Source organism: Balaenoptera physalus (genome assembly GCF_965194825.1).
Source record: "Balaenoptera physalus genome assembly, chromosome: 12".
In the NCBI taxonomy this organism is placed as follows: Eukaryota; Metazoa; Chordata; class Mammalia; order Artiodactyla; family Balaenopteridae; genus Balaenoptera; species Balaenoptera physalus.
The window spans coordinates 47,232,227-47,252,184 of NC_138897.1; the positions used below are offsets into that span (position 1 = coordinate 47,232,227).

General features: G+C 37.2%; 1 protein-coding gene and 1 long non-coding RNA gene across 39 annotated transcripts in view; one reads left to right on the forward strand and one right to left on the reverse strand.

Annotated features, from left to right (window-relative positions):
• The window catches only part of DTNA (dystrobrevin alpha), a 387,334-nt gene that overhangs the window by 269,013 nt on the left and 98,363 nt on the right, over positions 1–19,958 (reverse strand). For 24 of the 38 annotated variants that reach the window (XM_082416058.1, XM_082416049.1, XM_082416047.1 and 21 more), the window contains exon 1: positions 12,523–12,737. The exons of 3 other annotated variants lie outside the window; for them this stretch is intronic. The gene's annotated coding sequence lies outside the window, so the exon portion shown is untranslated. Of the gene's footprint in view, positions 1–10,806; positions 10,980–12,522; positions 12,739–12,914; positions 13,020–19,958 lie in introns of those variants that run through there. 11 more of the 38 variants (XM_082416070.1, XM_082416069.1, XM_082416068.1 and 8 more) reach the window with 6 other exon arrangements.
• Positions 13,380–19,958, forward strand: part of LOC309639234 — a 47,922-nt gene continuing 41,343 nt past the window's right edge. Inside the window, exon 1 of the long non-coding RNA XR_014251540.1 lies at positions 13,380–13,617. This is a non-coding gene — a long non-coding RNA (uncharacterized lncRNA). The remainder of the gene's footprint in view (positions 13,618–19,958) is intronic.

The following is a 19,958-nucleotide window of genomic DNA, read 5'->3' on the forward strand; positions in this document are numbered from 1 at the left end:
TGTTTATATTTATTCCATTATTCTCAACAGTCTTGTTCACCATCCCTGAGGATTTGAAATTTTACTTCCTATTTTTAACATGGAGTATTTCATTATTAAAAACATAACAGACAGCACAAAGTCATATTAAATCAACAAATACTACTGTCTGCTTGATGATGAGAAACAGTGGAGCACTGATCTCTCACCTGAGTCAGAAATAACAGATGGGGAAAGCACGAATGACACCCCAATGAGACAGATGAGCGTTATTATGAAACAAGAAGTAACTTGGGCAGTCATAACAAAAAGGGAAATTGATAGATCATATGATTTTCCTTGTACAGTAAAGGAAGTTTACAACTTTATCTTGAGAAATAAATGTTTTCCTGGCACAAATTCCTATGAGAATTGTATGGCATAGTCCCTTATTCTGAAGATATAAAGTAACACTTGGCACAATGTTACTGCAGTTGTTCAATATCATTCTTTCTTTATTTTCCCAAAGTGCCATGTCTTACGGTAAACTGGAACGGGACTCAAGGGCACAAAATGGAACGGTTCCTCAGTAATGACATTATATGTGTATGGAGAGGGAAGAGAACAGTTAAGAAAATGAGGCCTAGGTATGTGATTCAACTTACTATAGCACTTGGAGAACATATCTTGGCATACTCTTACTTAACACAGTCAATTCAAGGTTAAATCTTTTGATAGTTGCTATAAGGGCCGATATTCTACGCGGTTGACTGAAGAAAGATCTATATGTTTAAATAGCAGGTGAAAAGGCAGCAGGTTGATATTCTCATGGAAAAATTAAGAAGCCTGACATATTCTCACACAGAGATGGGTAACTCCAGTACACAAAGAGATGGATAAACTTTTCTCAAAAGAAAAAAAAAGTTCAAAATCTGCTCTTGTGATTTTATAAGTTCCTTAAAGCATGAAAGAAACGATTCGGGCTTAGACATTTTTATGGCTAGGTCTCACCATTATACTGCCTGAATCCATAAAAAAACCCAAGAAATGCTTTCATCAAATATCTGAATATTTGAATAGAAAGACATAGTGGGGCTTCCCTGGTGGCGCAGTGGTTGAGAGTCTGCCTGCCAATGCAGGGAACACAGGTTCGAGCCCTGGTCTGGGAAGATCCCACATGCCGCGGAGCAACTAGGCCCGTGAGCCACAACTACTGAGCCTGCGTGTCTGGAGCCTGTGCTCCGCAACGGGAGAGGCCACGATAGTGAGAGGCCCGCGCACCGCGATGAAGAGTGGCCCCCGCTCACCGCAACTAGAGAAAGCCCTCGTACAGAAACGAAGACCCAACACAGCCAAAAATAAATAAATAAATTAATTAATTAAAAAAAAAAAGGCAACCTTATCCCCAGTTTTTAAAAAAAAAGAAAAGAAAAGAAAGACATACTGAAGTGTCCTCCAGGGTGTTAAATACTTCAAGCAGATGAAGAAACTGACCTAGCAGGGTTATTGAGAATTATGCATTTGAATACTAGGGGATGTATATTTTATTTTTAGCATTGCTAATGTAAAGTCTTTCTTCCAGGTAGCAATTTGTAAAAGGCAGAACTACTTATTAAGGCCACTCCTGATTGTGACAGCAAAACCTTGTCATCGTCGTGGCTCAGGCTGCCTATATTTCTGTAGGCTTGGGGACATGAAGGTGTCTCCAATTTACTAAATAACCAATCCAGTTATTTAGATATATAAAATGAGGAGAACAGCTTTTTAAATAAGATTTAAAATCGTAGTTGAATCTGTCAAAAGAGCATAACGTTTGGGTAGCTTCATCAGGGAGCGAGGAAGCTTTCTGGTTTCCCCTAAACTGGCACCACAGCCACTCCAGATTCAAATCACAGGGATCTGGAATCATAGCCACTTCCAGATTAAGCACGGTTATTATAATCCTCCCCCTTGCATTTCACTGTTTATTAAGCATAACCATCTGGAAATAATCTTCCTCACTGAGCACCAGAATGTTACCTCTTTTGCTTTTCTCCTCTTTGATCTGTGTAATTCTATATCTTCTGACCTATTGACGTTGGATAAAATGGATTATGTGAGCCGTTGAAGAAATGGCCAGCAAAACTCGGAGTTCTGAGTGTGCATGGGAGATGTCCACAAGAAGCCAAGAGGTCATGAAAAGATAGAAGAGGGACCCATCAGGACGAACACCTCTGCGCTAAGAGTGCTGGTGACAGTGACAAACATTTCTCCCATCTCTCCTAGTGGGTATTCACAGTATTGCAGAAGGGTTAAAACTATGAGAAAACTATGAAGTGTAGTCTCTTTTTTGCATGTGCTCTGCGTAGAATGTCCATTTTGAGAATATTCAGCTATATCAAATAGATTGCTAAAGAATTAAACTATAAAACATATGGGAACCTCCACTCTTGTGGTCCATCTAACCTTGGCATTATGGAATCAGTTAAATCTTCTAATGTTTTATGAACAGACTGTTGCAATATTCCCTCTCTCGTCTGCCTCCATTCTTATCTTCTTTAAAATCACTGTCCAGAGTGGTTGATATATTTTAATTGCATTTCTTGCCATTCTTACTACCTACACCTATGCTTCTTGAGCAAAAGAGATTTGTAATCAAAGGAAATTCTAAAGGATACCAGCAGCAACTTGGGAGGATGAGAAGTTATTGGATAAACATGGTACATCTTCCTGGAAATTTGGAGAAAAAAACTTTTATGATAATGAAACAAAGATTTATTATTGAGTAAATGCAAATACATGAGAATTCAAAGAACTTGATATACATGGCAGACCATTTCTAACTCTGGCTCCAGGCCATCCGCCTTGAGAGTATGCATTTATTGTTTTATTTGGCTTTGTTTACTTTTGGGGAGAGTAAATTCGTTGTGAAAATTTGTTGTGAAACAGTGAAAGAACACAGTAAATTAAATCTGATTGCTCTTTTCTGTTGTATTTTGAGAACATGTACCATCTTAAGAGCTAGGTGACTATATAGACTTTATAGTGCCAAGATTTAAATTTGTTTTACTGAAGTTACAGCTATGTCAAATTGATTTCTAAAGAATTAAAGTAAAAATATCTGAGAGCCCTCCAGTGGTCAAAAAAATATATGCAAATACTCAGTTATTTACCCAATATTCCTCCCTCCAAAGAACTTAAAACACTTCAGTCTTCCTTTCATAAAAATGCTTGCTTTGATTACTTTCTGACATCACTATTATATCACATAAATTGTTTTTTTAGCACTATGGGGAAACAGATGTTTATCCAAATCATTTAAATAAAAAAAATTAAAAAAACAGAAAATAGCAGCCTAAACCACCCATTTATCAATGAGAGATTTTAAATAGTTGCTAGAATTTAAGTACATAGTGCAATCCCAAATCTTGTCCAGATATGAGTAATTTAATTCCTCCCATTGCAGCCATTGAGAGAAATGTGGCTGGGTATTAAAACCACTCTATTGATAAAGAAAGGACCCAGTCAACATGAGCTGTGTCTGCTACTGTGTTCCCCTTAAGCACAGAGTGGTATTTTAATGTGTATATTCCTAGACTTATAAAAGCATTGTGTGCGTGCGTGTGTGTGTGTGTGTGCGTGTGTGCATGTGTTCCTCAATTGTAATTCTGATGGCTTGCATGAGAAATGTGTTGGTTTCTCTTTTAGCAAATGCATATCTAACTAAGCCAGGGACAGTACTTTCACGTGCTTCGTCTCTTGATTACCAGTAATGGTTTGGCAGAAAGCCTGGAATAACGTCTCTGCCTTGAAAATTGACAAGCTCTAACATTTACCCAAATGCTGCAACACTGATTGGTGAGGGGAGTTTTTGCTTTGTTTTAATTAAATTCCTATATTACTTTATTAGAAAGTAAAGCTTGTTTAAAAAACTCCCCCCACATTTAGATTCATAAATTTGGTGTTCCATACAGGATTAGGATTTTTTTTTTTTTGCAAATATGTAACTACGTATTTAATTATTATAGTCCTAAATCTTTATGGACCACCCTTCAAAGGCCTGTGTTTATTTATTTAAAAAGTTAGCAACATCAGGGTTAAAATGCTAAGAAAAAATTTTACGTCCTATAATTTCATCTCTTACTCAGAATTTTTTTGCTTGTTTTCTAGTTTTAGACAAAGTAAATGCTCATTTTCCCTTTTGTATATTAATGTATGCAGACTTACCACGTCAGTCAATGTCCCTATGTTAAAAAAAAAAAAAAAAAAGTCAAATTCAGTTAGTATCTGTGAATGACCTTCAAGAAATTCAGCCTACCACAAGAAATGTTATGGGTAATTCTCAGCACACTCTAGTGGAGTAAGTTATTGCCTAAGACAAAAGCAGGCATTTCTGGAAGCTACATTGTATCTTTGAGGCCACTGGGGTACCATACAGGAGACTGAAGCAATAATTTACCCTTGTGCAATGAAAAATACAATGTAACTTGCACACCAGGATCCTCTGCCTCATTAAGTTAAACACTTCCCTCATGTCATTTTTAAGGAGAGATTACAATACTGTAAATCTAAGTAACTTAGATTTATGTTCTGGTGTATGGCAAATGGTTACACGGCATATTTACAGCATTATAAATGTTTGGGTGCTAAGCAAGTTCAGAATGCAGATCTAATTGACTTCATAATTTGGCAAACGAGGTAAAGGTAAGGTTCTGCTGTGTGGTTACTCACAGAGTTCCAAAGGAGCAGCCCTGCAGTGCTGAGAAAAGATCTTCAGCTTCTCCTGCAGTGGATTTTTAGAGGTGTTGCTGACATCATTACAGTTTTTGAATCTTATTATAACCCCAAGGAAAAATATAAACAAAAATCAATCAGAGGAAAAACGTTTGCTAAGAATTTATGCTGTCTACACTTTTGATTGAATGATTTCTCTTTTTATGGAACAGAAAGAAGGTATAATTTTCTTTTTGAAAAATGTATTGATTTATCTCATACTCTTAAAATCGAGGGAGGAGATGCAAATAAATGAAAAGCAGAATAACATTACCAGGGTGGACAAGGTGATAAAAGGACACAGGCTCCCTGTCACAACTAAACACCCCGATACTTGTAAGTGAACCAAATATCTAGGATTTTCTTTGAATAGAGCTGCTGGTGGTATAAAACTTCATGGAACAATCAGTTCATTTTAAGTGGTCACAGCACTTAACTGAATATAACAAACATTCTAAAGAAAAAGACGGACATTTTGCTCTTGTTAGTCTATTACCCTTATTCTTGCACAGAAAAATTCCCATAGATAATAAATTTAGTAGAGCATCTTTTGAAACCCAACAGTTTCTTTTTCCCTTTTAAGCTTTAAACATTTTGAACTTAAAGGAGGTGAACAAAAAAAAAAGTCAAGAAACAGATGTTGAAGATGACTTTCCTTTCCACACGGTCTTCATAAAGAAAAGATAACTGAGTCTAATAAATTATTAATGTATGAACATATTCTAAAATGGAATAACAGTTTTAGAGTTTTGAATAAAATGGGTAAGATAATGCAAATCCCTTTTGAGTTCTGGGTTCTGCTGAATACAGCTAGGCTCCTTATAAGTGGCTATATCACAAATGATATGCCTGAATAAAGTTAAATAAATATTATTGGATGCCCTATCAGTTTAAGATTTGATTTCTGCTGGTGTTTAAAATCAATGTCATTTATAAAGAGAATGCAAAGTACCCAAAGGTAAAGATATTTTTAAAAGTCTTTATAATTCTCAGCTTTATGTTCTCAAAGTATTATATAAGCTACCCCACTATCACACTTTTAATAATTAATACAATGAACTAGGGGTGATTTATCCAGAATTTACCAAGTATATTAAAGTATGTGTTAAAAATGATATATTAATATATAAATAATGTTGATATATGTGTTTATATATATTCAAATTATATATATGTGTGTGTATATACATATATATACATATATTCAAATTAGCTTGAGAAACACTCGGTTAAAGAAAATCAAGCATGTCTCTTTAGCGTAAAACTTTAAGAGCCCTTAACGCAAAAGTCACATAAATCTCCAAGAGAGCAATATGGTATACAGCATTTCCCAAATTCATCTGACCTAGGATCCTCATCTTTTTTTCTTTTTCTTCCATATAGCATTTCCTAGAATTATCACTCCTGAGAACATAAATTGGATTTGCTGATTTAAATTAAAATCCAAAAGACCTTAAAATATTGACTTAATAATTTTTTCAACTTTTAAGTGCCTCATTAATCTCTGAATTCCCCAGTTTTACCTTGTTAATGCTTAAAACTAAATGCAAAGCAAAAAGAGTAGCAGAGGGATACAAATGTTATTCAAAACTATGCATTTCTAACGTGTAATACAGATCACCATTCCTCTGTGGCATTTTCCCTCATCCTAGTCCTTTTCTTTTGCCTCCTGGAAAAAGTGGGCGCTGGGGATTAGAATTACATTCAATTACCTTTTTCTCCATTTCTCTGCTACACAGGATCAGTTCTTAGAGATGGGAAAGTGCTAGCATTGCACACTGACTCTCTACATTCTATAGAAATTGCCCTATCAGAGGCTCTTTTTCCTTCCTAGAACTCTCCATGGGCAGAACTCCCTGAGAGATTAAGTGTGAGGACAGGTAAAATGCTAGGACTCCAAAGGACCAGAGAAGCTGTGACAGGAAAGGTCGCAGACACTCCAGAAATGGTGAAGATTTAGAGAGCCAAAAATCTCTCAGTGGGGCTCAAAGTCAAAGGATAAAAACTGACAAGAGACGTTAGCATCAGACCGCAGGTAGCTTGCCTACATGTTACCAAGTATGGACCAAAAACTGTTCACTGGTATATAAGAGTTTAAATCTAGACCTTTTGGTCTACTGGGGGTTTAGGACTGCCTATCATCCATAAGTGTGGAATTCATTAGATCTCTTCATAAATATTCCAGCTTTTTCTCCTTTTTAGGCAAGTGGTAGGATTGTATTACTTGCCCAGCTGAAGTTAGGTGTGACCACATGGCATGCTTTGGCCAAGGAAATGTGAGCATAAGGCACATGGGCCATTTCCTGGTAAAAGCAACAACGTGGAGTAGGGTCTTTAGCCAACCCCTGACGAATAATTTTCATGAGTGGGAAGGAAACCTTGGTTTTTATAAGCCACTGAGATTTAGAGGTTGTGTGTTACCTCAGGAAACCACGTCTAGTATATCTGGAGCACTTCATATGTGTGCATCTTAGTTTTATCATATATAAAAGAAAATAACAACAGGTGTCTCTTATCCACAAAATAGTATGAAACACTGGATGCATTTTAGATGAGAATTGTTACACTTACCTGAGGTGTTAAAAACATCTTTTGATGAGTAAATATGCTTCTACAAATGTGTAGTAATGAACCACCTAAGGCTAGAAAATTCAATGCATGAGAAGATAAATTTCATTCAAAATTAGCCTACATCTTTTAATAAAATTAATAAAGGCATCTGTATTCTTGAACTATGATTAATTCAGTGAATTCATTTTTTCAGTACTCATAAATCTGTGTGCTACCACATTACATAGGAATGGGAGTACAAAAGTAAAATGAGACTAAAAAGGAAAAATAATAAAAATAACTCTATTGCTCTCTTTAAAATGCATGGAGCTTTACGAAGCTTTCATGACTCAGGGTGTCTCTGAGTCATCTTTATGCCATATATATTTTGCAAGAATGCAGAATCCAGCTTTATTTATGCAAATAGATGCACTTTTATTTTATGTTAAGATACAACACAGTTTCCTATGTGATAAGGATACATTTTCTATTTAGCTTTTTTTTCTTAGAATTTGTTTAGGTCTCTTTAAAATATTCTATAATAAAATATCTGCTAAATATGAGATTTTTAAGAATAAAAGCAATCCCCAAACTCTTAAAACTTAGCTTTCTGAGAGAAAAACACAAATTGTTGAGGAAAGGCAAAGTGACTTTTTAACAAGTGGAGATTAGTGCAAATAAATTAAGAATATAAATGAGAGAATAATATAAAGCAATTTGTAAATTACACCCATTGTTTTAACACAACATATTCTGGTGTCAGTGTCCAGTGAAGGGGGCTAAGTAAATAATTTCATTGTCTAGGACAAGCACAGTTAAGGCACAAGGTAGGAGCTTGATAGGGATTTGTTAAATTCATAAGACAAATTAGCTAAGCTACTTGGAGGTTACAATTTAAAATCTGCCAGTTTTCAAGATCTAGTCTTAATTTCTTTCATTGATGAAGCAAAAAAAGGTCAATAATATTATATTTTCATATTTTGTGATGGAGAAATCTGGGTTCTCATCTAAATATTGACTTTGAACATTTGATTAGACTCAAAAAAATTTTAAGATAAATTTTGACCCTATCCATATTAGGGCTTTTGTCTTTGTGGAGGTTAAAGAGCCCTATATAAGAAAAAATAGAAACCAAGTTTCTTATTTTTCTAAATCGCAGGAGTTGGCATATTAAAGTCATACAATAAGTGTGTGAAAAATTTATAAATGATCTGAGGAATATGAAATCGGTTAAACACCCTTAGAATTAATAAGCTATATTTTCTCTTCCTCTGACTCCTACCAACTATATTCAATTTATAATAAGTAAATGTAGTTTTTTTAACTTAGCATAGCAAAATGATTAATACTGCACTTTAAGGCCTTAAAATTTTTAGGGAAAAATTTTAACCAACTTTAAGATTTAGGGTCACAATATCGTATCACATAAACAAGCAACTTCTTTCCTTCTAGCACACACTGTGATCTGAAAATAATCCAATGTTTTCTGATGGTTCAGATTCAGGTGTATGCAATGAGATGATTTTAATTTAGTTGTGTCACATTGACTTTTTCCATTTGTGCTATTCAGCATTCTGGGCTAGATTTGTTGAAACATGTCTGTTTTCCAACTCTATGACTTTCTTTTTGATTATGAATCTCCCTGATAACATACAACTAATTTATCGTACTTACACATCTATCATCTCTTCTGTCACCACAATCAAGGTATACAGTCTCATTTGGCAAAAATGAAAATAGATAACATCCCCCTTACCAAAACAACAATGACCAAACAAACATTTTTAATTGAATCTACTTGACATCAATCACTGTTCTAGACAAGGAGTCTAAGGTCAAAAGAATAATGATGTTTAGAAGGAAAAAGAATAAAGTAAGAAAGGAACTGTTGAGGGAAAACTTCCTCGAAATAGTCATTTGTTCATTCCTTAAATATGTATTGAATGGTTTCTATGTGTCAGTAACTGAGAATACAAAAATGAGTAAGATACAGTGCCTGCCAGGACAGTGAAAGTGACTTATGAGATCAACCTTGAAGGAGAAGTAGGATTTGCACAAAGGAGGTAAACAATGAGCATTCTGGGCAAAAAACTCCAACAAACTAGTAGGTAGACTAGTACAGACATATGATCATGTATGGAATATTCTGGAGGCAGCAACGATGTGTGATTAAAGTGCTGGTGATAACCAGTGAAGTAGCGGAGGTGATGTTAGAGAAACAGGTTGAGGCCTTCTGACATACTAAGACATACTAAGGAATGCATTTTGAAGGGAATGGTGAACCACAAGAGATTTTTAAGTAGGGGGGGAATCCATTCATGTCTAGGACTTTTAGAAGATGGGTGTGTTGGTCCCAGCATGGGAGATGTGCTGGGGATGGAGCCTAAAGGCAGGAGACCAACTGGGAGCCATACTATATCCAAGAGAGGTGATGAGCACCTGAAACAGAGCAGAGAGAAGAGAAAGGAAGGAATTTATTTACGATAATTTGTGAAATGTGGTGATGCTGCATATAGGCCAAGGGATAGCGTGAAGAGTCAAGGTCAACAGCTGAGAGTGATGGCAGTAGAGGTGGCTTGAGAGGCTACAGAGATGACTAAGAAAAGGGGCCAGCTAGGGACAAATAAAAGGACCGTTAAGTACTGTTCACAGCTCAAAGCAGGTTGGAACACATGAATTCTTCCAATCAGAAATTTGCATTTGCGAAGTTCTCCACAAAAGCCTCAACAGATCAGGCCACAACCAAAACCCCAAATCAGAAGAATGACCTGGAATGATCAATGATATCAGCAGACTGCCTGGTACCTTCTCTAGAATGAGGAGTCTTTAAAACAAATGACTATAAAAGCAGAAGAGTGACTTTCCATTTCTGGTAACAGTAATGAGATCATTTGGACCAACACTCTCATTGAGGTAATCAAAAACATTTAAAATGTAAAAACAGCAAAGAGTTAATAAGATGGTGAAGACAGGAACATTCAAGAGAAGACCAGAACTCAGATAAAGACACTAATTTTTGAAAGCTTTTGCTCTTGGGTATCTGAGTATCAGGAACAAAAGGTCTGAGAAACCAGCTTCATGCTGGGCAGCCTTATGGGTGTCGGTGGAACATCAAAGCCCATGGTCCTCAGGTGAGGGCTTTAATAAACTAACCCAGCTTTCACCTGGGACCTCAAAAGGTCATATCTTCCCTCAGGGTAGAGGTGAACCCCAAATCAACCGTTCCTCACACAGATTTGTAGCCTTGCTCCTTGCACAGGGGTGCCTTGACTAATCACCTTTGACTAAGGTGATTCTGGTCTGATCCAGGGGCCCTGGCAGAAGCAAACCCAAGTCCTCTCTGGAGGAGACCATCATCACCACTAGGTCTCAACTTATCCCTACAAGTAATTTTAAAAATACATTTCCAGCAGATAGTCAAAGATATCCAAGCAAACGAGAAAACAAGACTGAGAACTGACAGGAGCAATAATAATAGAAACAAATCTTGGTAACTCTTGAGATATTAGAATTAGCAGATGTATATTATAAAACAACTACACTTACTATGTTCAGAGAAATAAAATCCAAGCTTGACGATGTCCGCAGGGACATCGCAGCAGCATAGAGATATTCATCGGCCCCTTCTCCTGTCAACGCGATCTGGCCACATACGTCTAAAATTCTTACATTTTAGAATTTTTAACTGTTGTATCCTTTTTTGGTTTTCTTTTGACACACTGAAAACAAAAACAAAGCCCCATACTAATATAATTTTATTTGTATGCATAATTCAATCAGAAATATGTTAGTTAAGTAAAAGGTAAGTTTACATGTAAGTGTTTGTATGTGTCCTGGTGTGTGTGATGCATGCTCTCCCAAATTTCTTGGAGACACCTATGATTCCTGCCAGGCTCCCTCCTCTTGTCAACAGTTCAGGACACAGCTGGGTAAAGCAAGGGGGACCGGCATCCAATGTCACCAGGGAAAATATACAAACGTGCCATCCACTTGCAGAGAAGTGAAAATTAACTGCAACTTTCACAACTTAATGGGTTAATTACAGATATTAGGGAAGGTTAACCGTGATCTAACAAAACTGTAAAATTAAGTGACTCTATCAGTATCATGTTCATTATGTTCATTTTTCATTTTAGAAGAGTAATGCGGTATTATTATTTATTCTGATCAAAGTTGAGTGAAAGATCCATATTATCATTCGTTGTTCGTACCTAGTTCAGCCAACTTAGTTCATTAGATTCTGGTTGATTTGACAGAACAAAACCCGGCCAGTTACGTGCAACAACTGTTCAGCCCCACGCTCTGTAATAAGCACATCAGCACATTTATTTTCCCCATATAAAGTAGAATTTCCAATTCATACCATGTACTCTGTGACGATTATGGACAGTATTTATTCAGAAGGAATGCTGTGCAAGTTTGGAAAAGCTGTCTCTAAGAGAGCCGAGAGGTCACTGGACAAAACAAGAAACAAAACCTATACATGGTCAAAAACATGAAGAGGACTAAGGTTTGTCATTCTTTCTTTTAACTAAAAAAGTTTTGAAATCCTCAGCACATAGCAAGGCAACAGCAAATCAGACAACTCTCTCCCTCCTCCACTCTCAAGCTCTGTAGAATCAGAACGCCTCTATTCACTTAGCAAATATCAGCTTTTTTGGAGGAGGAGAACCTGCTTGGAATTAATGAGGCAACACCAAAAAATAACTTCTATTAATAAATTGTTCTCTTCAATGGAAAATTGCCTATTTTTCTCATCTTTTTTTTTTTTTTAAACAGAATATCTTCCAACGGCTCCTTATGCACTTTCTACCAACTTCCCCGCCCCCCCTACTTTTATTATTTTTTTCTTTTTTCCTTTTTTAAATTAGAAAATGCCATAGTGCCAAGCAAGGGAAATAACTCCATCTCACAAGAATACAGTCACCTCCAATGGCATCATGGACAGAATAACATTTAGTCTGTGTTGTGCCATGTTTAACTACTGACGTTGTAATTCAAGAAATGCAGGGTGTTTAAGGAGTTAATAGAGGGAAAAGTAAGTAAAGGTAAAGCCAAACTGAAGTTAGAAGTGCAAGGTCATCTTCAAAACTAAGCTGAAATACTTTCTTTCTACTTCACAAAATGTAAAACGCCAAATATCTCAAGAAAGGTAACAAAGTTACAACACTGGAAAATCTCCCTGATCACTTTTTCATTCACACAAATAAAAAGAAAAATGCAACATTAACCTTCCCAGAGAAGCAACATCTTTGCACTTACCCTAGAGTATGTACATGATCTCTTAAATCCTTTTAATTCCAGTACATCCCGAACATATATGAATTCTTAGCACGTTCATGTAAAGAATAAACCTTAACCAAATGGCTAATTACAACAGAGATCACAACAGGACTCTCTGAAATTCTAGGGAGAGACACGAGGTTAAAATCCAGCTTCTAGATCCTGGTGTATACTGTGTCTATCTTTAACTTGAAAATGATTTGGTTTCACATTCCACTGAAGTCCCACTGGCAGATGCCTTTGGTAAGCTCACCAATGGCAGGCTGTCAAAAGCCCTCCCTCCACCCCCTCCACCCCCTTAACCCCCCTCCATGCTCTGACTGAGCTTCCGTTGCTACATCTAATACTGATTTACTCAGCTGTCTTTTTACCTGTCTCCACGTGGGTAAAAGGAGATGCTTTCATTGATGGCTATTGCGGAAACACTTGGAAACTGAAGATCAGCCGGAGGACTCACTGTGCTTTTCCCACTGCCATCCCCTCCCCCTACCTCCTACCAGAAACCAACTGACTTCCAAACTTGGCTGTCTGAAAAAGAATGTTCTCTGATTGGCATTCCTGGAAGCAGAAAGCAAGGCAGCTCAAGTTGTGTTCTGTTACTCAGCATGAAAAACTTCCCAGGTATACACAATACAAACAAGTAAGTTTTCTGGATTTTTTCCCCCTTAACTTTGAGGAGAAACGGGGCAAATATTTGGGAGCATGACAAATATTTTTGTTGTTGCATAGCATTTATGTTTGAATATTCACCTATAATGTTACCCCAAATGGCTATGGATGCAGTAGAAAAGGGAAATGGCAAATCTGTGGTTAAAAGCTGAATTTCCTTATTAGTAAATGAGTTGGGACCCATTAGAGGAAGCCATGGTCATGCTGAATGCTTGAAGGTATTCTGAAGGGCAACTATTCCATCTGTGGATTTTCTGTGAGAGAAAACCTTGCTCATAGGAATTGTGAAAAAACTGCTTTCACCTGTCCTATATTTTATATTGCAGACAGCAGGAGGAGAGGGTGCAGGAAACACTTCTATCTCCCTGTCAAGTCTTCTTTTCCAGGACTGTCTTGTAAACTTCGGTGAGGCCTGGGTGGGGCTGGCCATGTACAATACTCTCCCACACCCCACACTCACACACACATGTCTGAACAGAGAAAAATTGAGTCAATGGAAATGAGGGGAAAAAATACATTTTCTCAAACAGGATCTGACAAGAATGAATAATGTGGAGTCCCTTTAAATCACTCCTAAAATTGTATTTAATATTTATTTCGTGGTCACTGGGATCAAAAGATCTGCTGCTGCTGAAAATAATTTACCTCACCCTGTTCAAAATAGTGAGTGTATTACATGCAATGTTGTGGACCAGACAACTTCTTGAAAGGCCTGATAGAGGATTTATAATTTCGGCAATCAGACAAACCACAACCCCAGGCATTCTGGGGTTTCCAGATCTCATCTGGCTGTCTCTGCCAGCTCCAGGCAAATGTCAGCTGGCTGGGCTCAGGGTGGTGCTGTGGCCACAGCTGCTCCTAGCAACTTGTACAGACATCTTGAAAATACCCAACGGCAAAGGGTGGCTCCCAAAAAGAAACCTTTCTCTTTGTCTGTGGTTGGTTTTAAATGTTCTGTTCTAGGTGGTCTTTTACCACATCTGAACAAGACCATTTTAGGGAACCGTGAGTGAACAGTTGATTAACTGGCATCCTATGGCTAATTTATTTCGGTGATATCTTGATGCCCCATATAGACTGATCTTACCAACCTGCTCACTCCTCAGCCTTGTTACTAGATGTCCTTTAAAAAAAAAAAAAAAAGATTGAAAGAAGGAGGGAGAGGAGGAAGAAACTTTCCTTATTCTTATTCCCAAGCTGATTATTTTAGGGAAATTTCAAGCTGTATGTAACGCTGATAGATAAGGACATCCGAATAACTTCAGAAATAAATAGAAATAACCACTCACCCAGAGAGCACACATCCCTGTCTTTGTGATTCTTCCTCCCTCTATCAAAACACTTCTCCCCAAGGCTAATGGATGGTGTCAAAACACGTGTGAGCTAAGAGTGGACAGAGTTGGCGGCAGGTCATCTGGTTCACATTCGGCCGCACTGTTCACTTATGCTGTACCTTTGAGTGAACATTAGCACAACCGACACCTAAGAAATGTTTGCTGAAACAAGCAAACGATTGCTTGTGTAAAAGTGTATATTTTAACCAATGGAAAATTGTTATATGTTGGCTTACATTTTAGATAATGGGGTGGGGGGGAATTATATCTCTTTTCAAGCCATCAACCAAAAGATTATATGGAAGGTATATTAGGCACTGAGCACCTTTATAGGAGCAAAAAAAAAAAAAGATTATTATACATTTTGTGCCTGTGTGAGTGAATGACTCTAAACACCAACATGGCAGATTCTGCTAAGTTTATTTCTATTGATCTTGCTGGCTTCTAAGAGAAATATAGAAAATATTAGGCCCTCCTAATAATTCATATTAACTAGTAAATTTTGACAATTTTCTGTATTGAAATGTTATTGGCCATTCCTTACAGCACAACATTCAACAAGCAAACATCTCCTTAGGTTCCCAACTTTATCTCCTTTTATATTTTCATCTGTTTCAATCACAGAAATTCCAGAACAGTGTGCAGCAGTAGTGGTAGCATGAGTCTAAACCCAAGGTTGAGTGAGCACATGGGAATTTCTTTTTCTTCTTTTTCTCCCCCTAACCTTCATGCGGCAGTTGATAAGATTTATAATGGCTAGAACTCAGTCTTTATCATGAGTAAATGTTATTTTTCTCTTTCACAAGCACTAACATGAGAGTTAGGATTTGATCAGAAAAAATAGCTTCCAGGGCTTGCTTCCAAAGAAAACTGGGCATGTAACAGGCAAATCAAATACCCTTGATTTATCATGAACAAGCAGTTAATCTCTGCTCCATTCTCCAGAAATAGACTGTCTTAGCACTGTTCTATGGATGGCAAATGCTGGTAGCAGTCTCCTTGAGGGGTGAACAAGGTGTTAAAACTCAGGTTTTAGCTGATCTGGGAGGCATCTGTGTGTATGAAAAATCTGGGCAATGAAAAGCAAATGATCCCTGTTATTTTTTCCTCCCTGGCGTCCTTAAGACACGGGCATAGGCTGTATTCTCATGCTGATAGTTTTGTGGATGATTTTGTCTTTTACATATAATTATTTTTAAAAAATACACTATTTGCTATAGACTGAATATTTGTATCCCACAAAATTCATATATTGAAACCCAATCTCTCATGTGATGGTATTAGGAGGTGGGGCCTTTGGGAGGTGCTTAGGCCATGAGGGTGGAGCCCTCATGAATGGGATTAGTGCCCTTATAAAAGAGACCCCCGAGAGCTTCTTTGTCCCTTCCACCATGAGAGGACACAGCAAAAAGACGGGCCTCTATGATCCAGGAAGCAAGTCCTCATCAGACACCAAATCTGTTGGCATCTTGATTTTGGACTTCCAGTCTTCAGACTGAGAGAAATAAATTTCTGTTGCTTATTTCAGTTGTTTGTAAGCTACCCAGTCTATGGTATATTGTCATAGTGGCCTGAAAGGACTAAGACACTCATTATACAAAAGTGAGTTTGTTTTTTGTGGGGGAGGGGGATAAATTGTGGGGTTTTTTCCCCTGAGGAAAAAAATAATAAATCCAAGTAGTAGTTGTTTGAAAAGTAATTACAATAGACACTGCCCAAGAAAAAAGTAGAAAAACTATATATATATATATATATATATATATATATATATATATATATATATATATATAGGGGTTCTAACAACAGATATGTAAGGGATTCAAAACAGCAGCATACTACGTATAATCTTATTAAATGCTGATCAATTACAAAATTAGATTAAATTGGGCACTCATTTTGAATGCCTATGGTATGAAAATAGCCCTAATTATGGAAAGGGCCATATGTATAAATTTACTAATTATAATATCATATTTGGTGGAAAATAACTGGGAACAATGGTAGTTTTTTGGTTTTTTGTTTTTTTTTTTAATAGAGATAGAAAGTAGATTAGTGGTGGTGTAGGGCTGTGGGAATGGCAGATAGGAGGGTATAGCTAAAGGGAACAGTGTTTCTTCTTATTTATTTATTTATTTATTTATTTACTTATTTATTTATTTTTGGCTGTGTTGGGTCTTCGTTTCTGTGCAAGGGCTTTCTCTAGTTGTGGCAAGTGGGGGCCACTCTTCATTGCGGTGCGCGGGCCTCTCACTGTTGCGGCCTCTCTTGTTGCAGAGCACAAGCTCCAGACGCGCAGGTTCAGTAGTTGTGGCTCACGGGCCTAGCTGCTCCGCGGCATGTGGGATCTTCCCAGACCAGGGCTCGAACCCGTGTCCCCTGCATTGGCAGGCAGACTCAACCACTGTGCCACCAGGGAAGCCCAACAATGGTAGTTCTGATGACAACAGAAAGACATGGGTTAACGCTTAGCGTATAAATGCATATTCCCCATGATTTCAACTATATTAGAACACCTGCGGGCACTAGAAGGAAAGATAAAGGCCAGAAGGAATCCTATCTAAATGATTTATGGGTCCACACACAGGCACACACACACACCCAAAATATTCAAATAAAGATAATTGCAGCCCTTCCTCATTCCTTCTCTCTCCTCCTTGTCCTTGGAGAGGCATCTCTATTTCTCTTCTCAGGGTCTCTTTTGTGGCAGGTGGGTTGGGAGGGGAGTGGACAGGAAATGGGGAGGCTCTCCAATGTGGAAAGAGACACAGAAGAAGCTTAAAGGGGCTTAGGTTAATGTGAAGAAAGGGCATCAAGAGAAATAACCAAGAAAAAGAGTGATCTTAAAGGCACCAGTGAGAACAGGGAAGGGATGGGGGAACAGAATCTGGTACAGCAGAAGCAGGGACAAAACTGTAAGCCAGACTGGGGAGCAGCACCTTTGAATGAGGCAGACTTTGAGGACAGCAAGGTCTAAATGGGAGGATTAGGTAGTTTGGCCCTAGGACATCTGGCTGTGTGTTTTATGATTTCTTCTCATGGAACACTTTATTGTTCAATATCTGGTAGTGTCATATTTGTGTGTCTTTTGGATACTGACATGGATCTTGAAGCTACAGACATATTTATTTACATGAAAGTTTTTGAAAAGTTGCAGTAATTGTTTTGTCCTATTGCTGTGGTTGCTAAAATTGATTTTCTTTGATATGGGTAAGAAATTATCTTCACCCTTGTCTAAATAAACTATCTCGATCTCTTTCCTCTCCTTGCATTTCATTTCCTGTACCACTCTCAGGTCCCATGAAAGGTAGCCATTATAGCCTCTTAGGCTGAGCACTACATGTAAAGTGACCAACCATCCTGGTTTGAATGGAACTAAGGGATTTCCCGGGATGCAGGATTTTCAGTGATAAAATCAGGAAAGTCTCAGGCAAACCAGGACTAGTTAGTCATCCTATATATGTAATATGGAATTTTTTTATGTTATGTGTATGTTTTTGATAAAGATTAGTCTTTTTATTAATTAACAGGTATTTGGCCCAAGTAGAATGATAATCAGAAAATGTAGATTTCTTTTTGCATTTCCCGCATTAGCCATGCAACTTGGGAGGGGTCAAATTCCAATGGCCACTATTTCCTCATCTCCACAATGAGAACAATCATACAAATTTCAAAGAGTTGTTGTCAACATCAAATGAGATATACATATAAAATAAGAATATATAAAATACATTAAATGAATATATTTTATATTGTATTTTATATAAACTTTATAAAAATTATATGTACTTTTCAAAGAAACTTTTAGTTATTTTAGACTGAGAAATAATGGAAGCCCACAGAAGAGGTACAACATTTCAAATTGTAAGTGGCAGGGGTGGTGGGAGGAGAAGAGGGAGATAGATAGATATTGTTTGATGAGAGAATAACTTTCTCAGGAGTATGTGTTTCAGCATTTGATCTTTCCCCAAATTAAACTCACTGAGTTAAGGATGTTTTTTTGTTTTTGAGAAGCTCTATAGCCCAGGAAACAATCAATACTCCACATTTACAAAAGATATGGATTATCTTTAATATTAGAAATACAGATTTTTATTTGTACCTTTTCTTTTAAGCTGGAGTAGGGGTATTTTTCCTTTGTGGGACCAAAATCAACCCTAATTAAAGCACAATCATAAATATATCACAATTACTAGGCAAAACTAGAATATCCAACCTCATCCTAGGGACAGAGAGATACACCTTATGATACCACTTACGTGAGCTCTGGCAGTATGTGCCATACCTGATGCCTTGAAAATGTATTTAATGTCATCACTTCAAATCAAATCTGTGCACATTTTCATAATCACATGTATAATCCATATTGGTTCTACTCCAAGCCTCTTGAGATTTACCAAGAGTTGGAAATAGGACAATTCTATTGTATGTGGTAAAAGAAAATGACAGGTGATAGGCAAGCTGGATGGAGTCTGGTGGTTATTATATCCAACTTATTTATTTGGGAGCAGTTTTTCTCCAGATGAGCATGTGACTCATCAGTGCTTTTCAAATTTGTTTGTTGGTGTTGTTTCACTAGGGAACCCTTTGTTCAAAGGAAATAGTTCACTGAAACTTAACAATGACAAGGCATAGCTCCTTTAGCAGAAACTCAGGTGTGAAACCTGGGGCCCCGCCTCTTCCTTAAGCAGTCCCTGTGGAAACCTCCAGGAATCTGGGAAGCTTAGCTTGAAAACCTTTGAGCACTAGAATTCATTGCATTCAGTTTATTTTAAAAGTATAACGGTGATATATTTTTTAAAAATATGCACATATTTTTTTAAAGCCATGTAGAATAATAGAGCTTAAAAGAATGTCCCATCCCAATCCCATCCCTCCTCACCCTAGAATCCCAGAGACAATGACCATCAACTCGTAACTGGTAATTATGATGATCAGTCTATATTCTTAAATGATGTTCTTGTACGCCTATTTTAAAAAAATTTTTCAAATGTCAATATTATCTATTGTCCTCCTACTATGGAAAATAAGAATTTAGTTCTTATACACACCTTCTCCAGCATGTGTGCTCTCAACCTCTCTCTCCCTCTTTCCCTCCCTTCCTCATTCTCATTTACACACACACACACACACACACACACACACACACACACACACACTTTCCTTTCCTTAATCCTCACAATTTCATTACACAACAATTTCAGGGGAAGCACTCATCAGTGATTACATTATTTTGGCTATGTATATATTGTTCACATGTAAACCACATGGGATATATGAGTCCATTTCCTTTCTTTTACACAGTTTTCTTTTTCCTGACACTGGTGGTTGTGTCATATTTTTGTTTGCTTAATTTTCTATCTGCCTATCATTACATTTTTTTCAAACTCTCCAATAGACGTGTAACATTCCTCT